Here is a 14438-nt window from a genome sequence, read left to right on the forward strand (position 1 = left end):
CATTCAAGAGTGGGTGTCATGTACAGGAGACAAGGGAGGGTCAGAGCCATGCACCAGGGATGGAAGGATGTCCTCTGTGTGAATCCGCACACAAGATCTCATCCGGCAAATCTAATATGACACATAGGAGGCATGGCCCCTTCTGCAATGTCTAACATTGTGCAGGAATTAATGCAAGTGAGAAAAGGCAGTGTGTGCCCCTCTTAGATAGAGGTATAGGTTGCTTCTGTACCTTTTAAATAGAGGTAGATGTAAAGTTCCCCCTGTTAAATTAAACTAGAATTGCTTCCGAATGCACACATCTTAATCCAAACCTGGCTCTGTTGTAATAGAAACATATGTAGGCAGGGAAACAGTTGTGAACAGATGGGAAAGGGGTTTCACCGATACCCATCAGGTTACCAACAAGGCCATCAGTAAATGCTCAATTGAACTTTGTCTCAGAATTGCTGAGCCGGCATTCTCAGAGGTAGACCGATGGCCATCAGGTTGACCGTCTCTGGACCGGTGGAGATGGCTGCGGCTCTGTTTTGTGACCCTGCAGCACCTCCTCTGAGTTTACCAACAGTTCAAACATTGACTTATAAAACGCACATGTCAGAGATTTTCTGAGCCAGCATCTCAGATGTGGAGCGAAGCCCACCACGTCAACCTTTCAGTGAGTCAAGGCTGTGGTTCCTGGCCTTGGCACTGGCAGCTGTCGAATGGTCTGATGGTGACTGTACAGTAGGCACTTTGTTCAAGTTCAGCCTCTAGTTTGTAGACAGACTAAAGTCCAGGGAGGTCATAGATAGGAAACCCTGGTATTACCATGAACCTCACGGTCATTGAGTCATTGACCTGCATACACTGTAGCTATTCAGAGAACTTTGCAATTATTTGTAGATTCATTTCCCATCATGCAATGGGCGTTGGTTTTGGTGGTCTAGTGTGCACACTATTTATTTTAGGTAGCCATTGGTACAGATAGCACTGAAATAAAGGCAGTGCAGATTCAAAGCTCTGTAGTTGTGCGGCTTGTTTACCAATCGGTATTTGGGGAGCACACAAGCAATGTTTTCTGGGACCAAAAGCAAAGGGAAAGGAGGGAGAAGTGTTTGTTGTTCTTTCCAAGTGGATCTGGAAACCGCATCAGAGGTCAGCTCAAGGCTTCTCTTATGGGTTCTATGTTTCAGAATTGACGTCACGCTCCACACCTGCTTACCCTGATACTCTGGGGCATATTTATAAGCAAGTGGTGGAGCGCGGGTCAGCTTCAAAATTGCTAATGTCGCGCTCCGTCACTTTAGAAATGCAGGGATGTGCCGTATTTACAATAATATGGCCCACCCCTGCATTTCTCCCTGCACTGGTGCTAAGATCAGCTGCCTAGCGCCAATCCGGGCAGCCTTGCACCATATTAAAAGGGTGCTTGCGTTGAGGGAATGATTGGTTAGGTGCAGGAAGGTGTCTCTTCTGCACATAAACAATCCAGAATAGCGATGTGTAACTCCTCGAAGTTGCAAATCGATATTTTTTAAATGATTGTTTATGTGCAGGAAGGTTCACCTTCCTGCACATAATCAAACATAACAGAACATGTGTGTTTGTAAAGCGCACGTATCACCCAAGGGTCTCAAGGCACTGAATAGCAGATGTATATTGTTACCCAACAGTACTCATTTTATCGACCTCAGATGGATGAAAGGCTGAGTGGACCCACCGGGATTAGAACCTGTGACCATGAGGTTAAACACAGGTTCCTACAGTGGATGCATTAGTCCACTGCACCACCAGACCCGGCATAAATCAAACCATGGCACTTTCCAATGCAGCACACATAGAAACAGAAAAAACAAGGAGAAATAAAGCACTTCTCCTCGTTTCGCTTGGGTAAGACTAGGTTTTCCCTAGTCTTAATTTTGGCGCTGCCTCCCATTTACACCACCCTAGTAAATAGGGAACAGCATCAAAATCAATGCGTGTTGCGGCGGAACACTCACCACAACACCCATGGCCCACCCCTTTCACGCAAAGTCTAATGTGAAAGGGGCCTTATTTACACGCTGCCTTGTAAATAAGGCGAAGTCTGTATCGCCACTGGAACATCTTTAAAAGTGACGTTCCTGTGGCGATAGAGGCTTGTAAATATGCCCCTCTGCATTTTTGGAGCAGATATAAGTGATGGTTGATATTAAAACTCTGATATTATGGTAGAACACAGCTTTTATGAGCCTAAACGTTCGTGAATGCTTGATTTTTTCTGTGAATATTTTTTTATCACACTGTGCCATATTTTGTGTTGCTAGCTCCGCAGACTGCCGCTTTCCCCAGGAAATTATTTTTAAAGATTTTTTTCCAGCACTAAGGCAGAGATTTGGGACAGGTTTTGCTTATCATATCCTGTGAGATGTGGAGCTGTGGTTGCCCACGCATGCCTCTTACTGTTACGTCATTAATTGGTCACAAGACATGTTTCTATCATTGGGATCTGTAGATTCTACTTCAGTATTCAAGTGCCTGGACACTTCCCTCCAGATTTCTAAGCGCTCACGCGGTTTACGATCCGTGCAGGTGGTGACCATTCTCAGTTCCTTCACCAGTGTCCATTGGTCAACATCCTTGCACCACAGGTCGTACTCAGCGCCTTTACTCTGCGACTAGTGGATTGTGACGCGTCTGTTGGCTTAACTCATGGTGTGTGTTTAATGCAACAAACATAACTGCATAACAGTATCACATGAATCCTTCAAGGAAAGGGACAGTGACTTGGACAGTGTACTTGCAGGCACGAAGGAGGCGCGATGGTGGTAAGGAGGGTGCAGGTGGTTCCAGCTGGCACACAGGAGCAGCCACCTTAGCGCACATGGGGATCAAAGAGCCCACATACGTCTCTGGATTCATGTTCTGGGCCATGACCAGGGCTGGACAGGAGATGACATGGATGAACTTACTAAATCTTGGTGCCGCGAACTGTGTGCGCTCCCGAGTAAATCAACATGTTTCAGCTGTATACACAGGGCTGATCTCTCGGACAGTTCGTGTCTGTCACTGGTGCTGCGAACTCAGCAAATGTTTGCAAACATCTCTGTCTGACAACATTGAATCCTCAGCAGCCCACACCCATTTGTGGCCAAGGGTACAGCAGGCTCAGGCAAATTCAGACTCTCTGTAGGAGCTGGACTTCACCAGGCTGGCTGGGGCTTCCCTGCTGATCACAGCCATGGGGAAGTGGGCAACACTCGTGTTCCGCTCTCTGGATACAGTTCTGCAGTGAAGGGCCCCCGCTGAGCCGGGGAAAATCTATGAGTTGCAGGGCAGCTCCAGTTAATATGAAATGAAAGTGAGTTGTTGACAGTGGAGGGGTGGGGGAAGGTTGCCAATGCCACATAACAGCAAATGAAAGTGGCAGACAAGCAGACTAGGCCCAGGGTTGTCTCCTCTGAGAGAAGTTCTATTGATGTCTCTAGGCACCCCAAAAAATGATAATCAGCTGCCCCCAAGCAAGGCTCAAGCAGAGGGGCTCAATAGGGTTACCCCGTTGAGACTACTAAAGGAGGTTAGGGGACCAATGGAGGCCACCCCCATTCCCAGGGTACACGAAGGCTGACCCTGAGAGCCACCGGGTCTGCAAACTGAGAGGTCTCTAGGCACTAGGAGGCCACAAACCTGTCAGAAAAAACAATTCAAGACAACAAAGAGGCTGAAGACACGACACAGGTAATGTACTGCTACTCGACTTTTGTCGCTATACAGCGATCGCCGAGGCAAGGACAACACCTATTTAGCTTGGAGCAGGTGTGAGAGGTGGTGTAAGCCAGGTTGCTCAGTGAGGTATGCGGAGACCTCCGGGGATAGCCAGCCTGTCTCCATCTCAAATTGTCGCCTGTGCTCAAGCCCCGTGGTCAGTAACTGCCCCACCAGCCCAGGGGTCACCACTCATTCTTCACTCATGCCACCCTGAGCTTCAGCCTCTTACCCCACCAATAGACTGTCCAACTATGGCACCACCAGTCTATAGACTATAGCACCTTCCCCCACAGACCATGGCTTGTCAACCACCTTCCGAACACCGCCATGCCAGCAATGTGGCTCCATGGCCCTATGATCTGTCACCCACCTGATCTGACACCTGCCCCAAACTATTGCCTGCACCTACCCATGCCACAATCTGTAGGCTGCCAATCTGTTGCAAAACCCCACAGCCTATAACTGCATCACCCTGGGCTAAGGTCTGTCACCGAATGCTGCACAAGGAGGGCCACTGGGCCTATGCATCAGTGGAGGACTACCTACTGCAGGCTGGGCTAAATTATGTGGTAGTATATGGCAAATTATGCTGCATTGTGAAGTGCACTATGTGGCAAAAGTTACCTCGCTAAGTAGTCATTTTAACATTTGTTATTATCAAAGCATTACAAACTCTCTGTAGAATGCAAGGGCTTCTTAAACACGAAAAGCATCCATATCTACCCAATCCTATTGAAAATGTTATTTCACCAACAAAGAAGGAATCTGTCTTGTAGGCTCATGGAACATCACTGTAACACCAACGCCCATTGTAACTCAGAGTAAACTAGTGTGGTTTACAAGATGGGTGCACTTGAAGGCTTGTGCTGCGTGAAGCTCTGTACAAAAACACACTAGAAAAGCCAACATGTGCATAGGCCCTGCGATACAAAGGTGCACCTCTCGAATCCTGTGCATCTCAGTTATGGTGTAGAACTGGCCTTCAGTTCAGGTTATCTTGTGTCCACCATTGGACCTTTAGATGCACCTTGTTCTGTTATGAAAGATCTCTACAGAACAATCTTCCAGAATAAATATGTTTGATGTAAATGTCCTGCTATGAGGAAATGTGAGGTTCAAAATACCAGACCTTGAAGACAGATGTGTGTGGGATTTTTCTGTGTCCTGTTTCCTTTTGAAATAACTGCTTCTCTGAGAACAATGTCTCAGGTGTAACATGAATTTATGTGAAGAATGAAAAAGGACATTAAGAATTAGGACATGCCCGGGCAGAGACTTCCGCCTCCTCCTGCACGTACTGATTTTTTTTTTTTGCTTCTCATCAGCTTTCCCAGAAGTGGGTCTGGAAAGGCTCACCAGGCAGCAGTTTGCAGTCGCACCCCTTGGAAACTCCCATGAAGAGTGTGCCTTAGCACAGATGTTCTCCTGGGTGTAAAGGGCCAGGTGATGGGGCTTTACGTTTTTTTAATCAACTTTATTCTTTACAGCTTTTATCTTTACCTCTTCCCTTCACCAGCTGGGTACATACCGTTTACCTGTGATATTCCGAGATTGAATCCTTCTCTCAAATAAGGCATGCCTGTGTGCAGACAGCATTCTTTTACACCGTGACATCAGGAGGGAATTTAATATCCTATATATCAGAAAAAATATGAACTCCTGTGCAAAAACACTCTTATTCAATCTTCTCAGTTGGGAAAATATAATTGCCCATGGAGAAAGCACCTACCCTACACACACAGAGCAAAACTGGGGGTGATCAGTTCCCCTTCCCACCCTGGAAGAGAAGTTACGTCATCCCTGTGGTGGAGTAAATTTACAATCCTTTCTAGGGTGGAAAAGGGAGAGGTGTGAGATTTGGAATGTTCACAAACATAAATGTTTGTGGGTGTTGACAAATTACCCCTGCAAACCACGCCATAGAACCCCACATCCCACCCCTAGAGTGGGACTTATGGCTATGGAGAGAACTTCACACCTTCCAGGATTCCCTTTGTGAATTCCTAGTAAGCATAACAAGCATTGGCATAGCCAATAGGTCTCTCCTTTGGGACCTTATAAGTGTTTAGCCATGCAACAGTTGCATAACTAAATACTTATAAGGTCCCAAAAGCGAGACCTATTGGCTATGCAAAGCGGCCGCGGGGCCGCGAAAGTGAAAGTGATCGCGATCACGATCAAACATCAAAGCAGCCGTGTGGCCGCGAAAGTGAAAATAATCGCAGTAAAGCGTGGCGCGCGCCACCGCGCACATGCACTGTAGCTCTAGGCTGGCCTGGTAGCACTTTTTGGAGCCCTCTCAATAAGTCTCGCCAGACAACTGCATGCGCTGGGTCAGGCGAGACCTAAAAAGGTACATTTGGTTGTGTAGGTAACTGACCGTTGGGACCTTATCAGTGTTTAGCCATGCAACAGTTGCATAACTAAATACTTATAAGGTCCCAAAAGCAAGACCTATTTGCTATGCAAAACGGCCGTGGGGCCGCGAAAGTGAAATTGATCGCGATCACGATCAAACATCAAAGCGGTAAAAAGGTACATTTGGTTGTGTAGGTACCTGTACAACTGAATTTAAGTTTGTGAGTATTGCCATTATTTCTGAAGTGTGTGTTTTAGTGTATCAAAAAAGAGTAAGAAGTTTTTTTAAGGACGCAGACAAAAGACTTCAGCGGCGGCTCCACCGTTACGGCGGAGGAGCGTCGCCCCACCTGCTGCCAGCGCAGCAGGCACATACATTCATAAAATGGTAATAAATACCATTTTATTATGCGCTGCAAGCTCTCACTGCTTCAGCACCAGGGCAGGGAAGGGGCTGATTAGTGCAATTGCACGTACGTCAGCCCCCTGTCAGTGCGCATGACAGATTGGCAGGCTGTCTACAGCCGACCAATCTGTCATGCGCACCCCAAAGCCAGCAATCCCAGGGCTGAAAAACGATCCAAGGGATTGCAGCCGCAGGCCCCCAGTCTCAAAATGTGTGCAGGATTAGCCTGCTCCAAACAATCCTGATTGGTTGGATACGCGTGGCACAAGGGAGGAAGTCCCGCTCTTTCTACCAGAGTCCGAGGAGAGCGCTGGAACAAAAGTCAGCGACCGGAGTCTGTAGCCAGCAACACACATATGGTGAGTTTTTTGGGCATCGCGCCTCACCATATTTTCATGTTGCTGGCCGCTACTGAAAGTTTGTTCTCAGTTCATCACCCCACTGTTGTGACAACAGTTTCTCCTCATTAGTTCCGGTTTAGCACTTGAGTACAGCAATCAACAGCTGAAGATAACCAGTTAACTTTTGCAAATCTGCCTGCGCTGCGTTGCGCCACACGTACCACATCTCTTTTAGTAACTTTTGATCTGTTTGGCGTAGAAAACATTTTTCTTGTTGTAATTTACAAACAATGCAACAGATGCTGACACATAGGGCAGGTTCAGTTAATGAGCATGACACCAATATGTCTTACAATTTGCAAGGAGAATCCTGCCTTTGCCTTCTAAAGATGCATGAGGCAGGCTTGTTGAGGATGGATCTGGAAGCCCATCTTGTGCTGCAGCTGATTAGCGCATTATTAGCCGCACAAAACGCGCCTCGGGTTCAAAACCAGCCATTGTCCAAACACACGACTGCGTTGTGACCCAGGCTTGGTACATAAAGGGCTGAGATCTGGCGGCTCTGGTTGTGATTCAAACGTCCAGACTGGGATTTACTTGTGTTTTCTTTTTGGACTCTGTACATTGTACATTGAGTACATTCCACATCAAGGTACGTGGGCACTCAGTACATTCCAAGCCATTTATTACACGGGATCACGATGAGAACATACCATTTAAATCATAGCCAGTGGAACCATTTTTATTCTCTACGTAGCAGGGGCGTAACCCAGGCCCTGGAAGCCCCCTGCGGTGCTGAGCGGCCCCCATCCCTGTGGGGGGGGGGGGGAGCGGCCCTTCAAGGAGGTCCCATTCAGCCTAAGGCCAACAAATATCTGTGAGATATGGGAGACTCAGGGGCCCCTCATCACATTCTGCAAGGGGCCCCATCATCTTGGTTACGCCACTGCTACATAGTGCATCCCACAGGAGCCCGCTTGGCATAAAGGGTGGGCCTACGTTCCTGTGTACGTTATACTCAAGTAGGCGCGGCATCCAAGCGCAGCAACTCCTTGCGTAGGTCCTTTGCACCGCCCTTTGATTGAACCACCCGCAAATCTTCCTTTAACTTTGACTAGTTTTGGTAGAAGGATGGGTATGATTGCTATCAACCAGGGGACACCATTTTAGATTTAAAAATGTAAAAAAAGAAAAATTATAGATTCAAAAATAATTGCTATTTTAAAAGACTTATAGCGAGGTCCGTCCACGTGTTTTACAGCTGTACAATGTCGCTTCCTGGGATGTAATTAAAAAATAATCATAAAATGTTACTTCCATTACCCAATGTTTTTGATTAAACTAATCACACTACTGTACCAAATATATTTGGCTGGTGTTGCAAATTTTCATTCAGCCCCTCCTTGGAAATGGGGCAAAACTGGGTGCTTTTTAAGGTAATTTGGTACTTTCTCTAGTTGCACCCTAGATGTCGTCAGGTATTCGAACAGGAGCACGCGACGAAAAAATATAATTATAAAACATCCACAACTATACATTGCGCCAGATTCACCCTTGCATTGCTCAAATGGAACAAAATTGTCCAGCTCCATATTTACAAAGAGTCGCACACTGATGATGTCATTCGCCGCGCTTGCACAACAAATGCAATTTAATGTGGTACAAAGCGAGGCAGAGGAATCTAATTTTAAATATTTGCTCGATGTACAACCTAAACTTCAAATTTCTACCCAATGACAACCACCCAATGGCAAGCCATGTAAAATGTGTAATTATGTAAATCATATACGTTGTGTGTCAGAATACTGTACGTGCCCATTCTTTGCACCTTTTTCATTTGGTGCTGGGATGTCAGGCAAATCATTTCATGCTATTTGAGTAGATCTGGCTTCGTGCAAAATCTCAGAGATGTTTTGCACTGTTCTTCTTCATTCCACCCCATTATTGGAATGTTGCGCCTTTATGACAAAAAACCATTGAGGTCAACATTTATAAAAGTTTTGTGTCAGGTTTGTGTTAATTGTTTAACACAAACACGTGAAATCGTGTTTTGGGGGCTACAAACTAAAGCAAATTGACACTTGTGTTGGTTTCTAAAGAGAAGGAGAGCAAACCAGCACGAAACGCTGCTTTGCATTACTTAGCATCATGTGGGTGCTACATGGGTGTAACATGGGTGTTACAGGGGTGTTACATGGGTGTTACATGGGTGTTCCCATGCAACAACCTCTGCTTTTTGACTGAAAACCCTATTTACTAACATTAGTAGCTAAGGTTTTGTACCAAAAAATAACAGTGCAGGAAATCTTTTAATTTCTCCTTATTTTCCGACTTTGCATGTGTGCTGCACTGTACAGCACGCATACAAAGTAGTGAAAAGGTTTTAAACATAGTATTTTGTACTTGAAGGGAACCCTTCCATTACCAAAACGATGCTAGACTCACGCATCCATCCTTGCACTATGGTGCAGAGGTGAGTGTGCGGTGCTCGGCAGCCTGATTACACGCCGGCGCTAGGGGGAGGGGAGGAGGGTGCGATATCTCTGTAAATATGGCGCTCTCCTGCTCTCTCCCTGTCAGGCAGCGCAGTACCTTTGGCTCCTGCGTTGCGTTGTGTGACACTTTTGTAAATCTGGGCCTTAGGGTTCCACACTACCAACTTTTCGGCGCACAAAGGGCCGGATCCACAAAGGTAAACTGAGACAAAAGTCTTACTTTACGACTTTCGGTATCACAAAGGGCATTTACGAGTAGTAAAGTTAGAGGTTTGTCTCAGTTTAACTCAAGTTTTGATCTCAGACTTTTTACCAAAACTAAAGTTTAACTGAGACAAAAGTCTACTGTCCTACTCGTAAATGCCCCCTGTGAATACCGAAAGTCGTAAAGTTAGACTTTCGTCTCGGTTTACCTTTGTGAATCTTTGGCTGCTGGAAAATTGATCAACGCTCCAACCCAACTTCCCATCACGCGAGTACCTGTGAAAATCAATAGTAAATCTCGGCCAATGTTTGTAGACATTGGCAATTAAAAAAATGAGAATTTAATACATTTTAAATCTAGTCGAAAGAAACCTCTTACAGAAGAAGCATTGTCACGTGTTCTGCATGGCAAGGCACACATTGCTTGTCATTCATGTTCGAATTTGCATAATCACAGGCGAGCTCATTGCCCGCTTTGCTTGTTTATTTTCATATTCCATGCACACAAATATTCTCCAATCTGCACATGAACGCTCCGCATCCTTGGGAACTCCCCGAGCACCTTCTCACCCTCCTTGTTGCCGGCTGGGCCCTGAGCACAAGGGACCTCACCAGACCAGGGAGACGGCGCCCGAGGCTCGCTACAGGTCTGTGTGTTCCCTTCTTGGGCGCGTGCCTGGAGCTCCCCCCATGAGTCAGGCGGACCTTGACTGGCGCTGGTTTCACTTTAATTTACGCAACCTGATGAGACACTTCCATTCCAGGAAACATTACAAATCCCCTCTCTGCTCCCGCCATCCTTGCTGTCCCTGCTTCTAGGACACATGTTTTACATTTGTGTCTCAGTTCCTGAATGTTGTTTAGCATTGCCAATGACTTATGTGTCGTTTTACAGCAAGCATGGCGTCATAACTTTTATTATGTATTCTCTGCTTTCTATCAGATGGGATTGTTCAGACCTGGGTTTTTTCCTGCTGAGAGAGGTAGGAATTAGACACAGATTCACAAACAGAGCTTCTAATATCAGTGATACCTCACACACATGTACAAAAGTTTCCAGCAGCATCTTGATCACTGGCAGTGCTTAATTTGTAAAAGAATATGCACCAGGGCCCTCGTCAGGGGGCCTATGCAGCTTAACCCCCCCCCCCCCCCTGCCCCTGCCAGCACTGCCAATGACAGCACCAACACATCTACTAACCATCGCAAGTGTGATAATTCAAATTATTACAAGTGACCAACAAAACTATAAGAATGGCTTGGATGGAAGGTTTTAGTCATTTTAATGTATATTGAATTAATAAACAACTGTTGTTGTGCTCATCTCTAAATTAGACCAACAGCGCCACCATGTGGCAAACTGTCATAAGTGCCTGTGTTGACAATTAAGTGGCAGTGCTGATCACTGGAAACCACCGGCTCAAATTAAGCACTGATCACGGTACATGCCCTGCAAGCAGGTGTGTATGCCTGAGGGGAATTTGGCTCTGGCCAGGGCATGCAGCCTACCCCCCCCCCCCCCCCGGTTCATATAGCTATGGGACATACATAGCAGGGAGTTGAATGCCCACAACAGATTGGGGACAGGGCCTGGACATGGTCAGGTCCTGTCTACAGCCTCCCAATGAGCATAGCGAAAGGCTACCTGTAGTGGTGCTGTGGGCTGCACCCTGGAGGTTGGGTGCATGGCCTAACGGCCATTGTTCCACATGCACAATTGTGGGCCTTGGTCAACAAAGTAGTTGCCAGCAGGGTGTCTGAGCGGGCTGGCATCTTCTCAACTTAGTATATAATAAAATTTAAAAAAAGAAATTCATTGAAAAAATCAAAGGTTAAAAATATGTTACGGTTAGGTGTTGAAATGAGATGAGAAATAACGTTTAAAAACTTCCAAATCACAGACATTCACCAAATACAACTCATATTACACCACTCATGACATGTTAAATGCCATCATTGATGACATCACTGATGGCATCTCAAATGATATCATTGATGACAGCAAAACAATGAGACAATGTCCTGTGGACTTTGTGGAAGTAATTCAACAAACTACATCTGTGACCTCGTCTTATTTCAACACCTAATTATAAAGTCACTTCAACCTTTGTTTGTTTTTTTGCAGTGAATGATATATATGTGTGTGTGTGTGTGTATGTATAGATATATATGTATGTTAATACGTATGTGTGTTTATATACATAGGTATGTTAATATGTGTGTGTTTGTGGATATATATATAAATATATATATATAAAACACAAGTATTAACAAACATATATATATATACTCTGATTGATTGATAAAGGCTTCTTGCAAGCCGAAACGCGCCTCTCTTGTCTAATGGGTAGAGGGTGACCTGTGAGAATAAACACATTACCCCTCCAAATAATCAAAACGCCCTACACCGTGTGTCCTTGTTCACGGGCATGGAGAAGTGCAAATAGCAACAACTTAGGGAACACCTGATAAATAACCCAAGTCCCGCCCCAGTGGGCGTATGCATAGGCATGTTGGTACTTGTGGTTCCCTTCTGATTTTACTCGAGTGAGTGCTGCTATGCACTTCCTAATAGTCCATAATCTTACCCCAGTGGGCTGGAAGGGGTAAAGACACTGCCACAGCTGTCCATTTAAATGTCCAACTTCACGGACCTCCTCGTTCCATCGTGCTCGGTGTTTACCAAACGCAGGATCTGCCGGTGTAGCAGCGGGGCATCTTCGCGGCCGAGCAAGCCGCCAAAAATCCACACACAAGGTTACCCCAAATGAAGATGCCAACTCACGGGGAAGTTTACATCCTTTAATGGAGGACCTCAGCAAGGCAGCACACATTACCCCTCCAAATAAACAAAACGCCCTACGCGTTTCGGACACCGATGTGTCCTTGTTCACGGGCATGGAGAAGTGCAAACAGCAACAATTTAGGGAACGCCTGTTTCCATAGGAAGAGCATTTTTTGTTTTGCTTATAACTTTGGTGTCGTTTGATGAATCTTCATGACATTTTCCAAACTAATTCTTTGTTCATATCAGCTCCTATGTTGAAAATTTGGGGGTGATTCATAAAGGGGGGTCGAGAAAAAAGGGGGTCCCAAAACGTGTTTCCTCCATGTTAATTTCCATAGGAATCTTTAGACAAGGCTACAGGTCGAATGGGAGAACGGAATTACCCTAAATTTGGCAAGGAGAAGGGTCTTGGTCTAGAAAGCACGCGTTTGTTTATTTGGTGTAAATCCGTTCAGGAGTTTTTGAGAAATATCGAAATTTACAGATATAGATATTTGGGAATTCTACCATCTGATTGGCTGAGGCGTTACGAGCGCAAGCTTGCTGCTTATTGGTTGAGAGCGCTGCGAGCGGTTGCAACTAGGAAGTGTTGGCCGTCATTTTGTGATTCTGTCGAAGCGAATAAGGGGAAAAAAGGGTGAAAAAAGTAGGAAAGAGGAGGGTAGGAGCACTGTAAGCTCTGTGAGGTGTTTAGGGTGTGCTATAGAGGGGGTGCAAAGCGAACTACTCATACCTACCGGTCTGAAAGTGCTGTGTACGGAAATTAAGTGAGGTATTGCGTAGAGTCTGATGCTGCTAAGGTGAGCTGCTGTGGGACTCGGGGATTAAAGCATGAGCCCAAACTCTGTGTCTTATGTTGTAAAGTCAGGTGCCCTCTCTGTTGCACCACACCTGTGGAAGTAGTGTCAGCATGTGTTTATACCTACTAGGACGGACTACTGACCCCTACTGGTCTGAAAGGGCTGGGGTACGGAAAATATGTGAGGTGTTGTCTAGAGTCTCATGCTGCTAAGCTGAGCTGCTGCCGGACTCGGGGATGAAAGCGTGAGTCCAAACTGTGTGTCCTATGCTGTGAAGTCATGTGCTCTGGCCGCTGTGCCACATCTGTGCAATTAGTGTCAGCATGTAGTTATACCTACTCGGAGGAACTTTTGTTTTGAATATTGTAAGTTGTGTATGGTGTTTAGCGGGTGTTATACAGTGAGTGCGAAGGTAAATTTGCGCGTATCAAATCAATTTGGTATTTGGAAAGTGCAAACTACTAACTCGTATGGGTCTGATGGTGCTGAGGGCGTAAGCTGAGCTGCTGCTGGACTCGAGGATAAAGTCGCTGAACTACTGATCCCTACCTGTCAGAAAGTGTGGGGTACGGAAATTAAGTGAGGTATTGCCTAGAGTGTCATGCTGCTAAATTGAGCTGCTGGTGGACTCGGGGATGAAATCGTGAGCCCAAACTGTGTGTCCTATGCTGTGAAGTCATGTGCTCTGGGCGCTATGCCACACCTCTCCAAGTAGTGTCAGTAATATTTTATACGTAGTAGGAGGAAGTTTTGTTTGGAACACAGTCATTTGTATATGGTGCTTAGGTGGTGTTATACAGGGAGAGCGTAGGTAAATCAATACGGTATTTGTAAGGTGCAAACTACTCACCACTATGGGTCTGAAGGCCCGGGAGGCCGGCGTGGAAATTATGTGAGTTATTAACTGAGCTATTGCCCAGAGTCACATGGTGCTGAGCTGCTGCCGGAGCAGTGGATTAAGCCATGAGCCCTGTGCTCTGAACTCATGTTTTCTGGCCGCTGCGGCACACCTGTCTAAGTAGTGTCAGCATGTGTGCATATGTACTAGGAGGACGTTTTGTTTAAAACAGTTTGACGTCTGTAGGGTGATTGGGGGGTGCTACAGAGGGAGTGTTAAGTTCAATTCTGCCGTTTCCAATCAATCCGGTATTTGTAAAGTTCTAACTACTCACTCGTACGGGTCTGCAGTTGCTGGGGGACGGCGGGAAATTAAGTGAGCTATTGCTCAGAGTCACATGGTGCTATCCTGATCTGTCGCTAGAGCCGGTGATCAAAGCGAGAGCTCTGTACTCCAAAGTCAGATGGTCTGGCCGCTGC

The sequence above is a fragment of the Triturus cristatus genome, chromosome 9 (genome assembly GCF_964204655.1).
Source record: "Triturus cristatus chromosome 9, aTriCri1.1, whole genome shotgun sequence".
Lineage (NCBI taxonomy): Eukaryota > Metazoa > Chordata > Amphibia > Caudata > Salamandridae > Triturus > Triturus cristatus.